Genomic DNA, 323 nt, shown 5'->3' on the forward strand with positions numbered 1-323 from the left:
TGATAGATATATTCTATTATGGTCTATCTGAGTTCTCTAAGATGTCACTGGACCATTCTGCAGGTGGATCCATTCACCTAAAGAAAATGCCTACAAAGGCTCAAGAACTTATTAATATGGTTGCAAATAACTAGTTCATGTACACCTCTGAGAGGAATTCCGTGAATAATGGGATGCCTCAAAGGAAGGGAGTTCTTGAAATTGATGCTCTGAATGCCATATTGGCTCAGAACAAAGTGTTGACTCAGCAAGTCAACATGATCTCTCAAAGTCTGAATGGATGGCAAAATGCATCCAACAGTACTAAAGAGGAAGCTTCTGAA

The sequence above is a fragment of the Arachis duranensis genome, chromosome 3, assembly GCF_000817695.3.
Source record: "Arachis duranensis cultivar V14167 chromosome 3, aradu.V14167.gnm2.J7QH, whole genome shotgun sequence".
NCBI lineage: Eukaryota > Viridiplantae > Streptophyta > Magnoliopsida > Fabales > Fabaceae > Arachis > Arachis duranensis.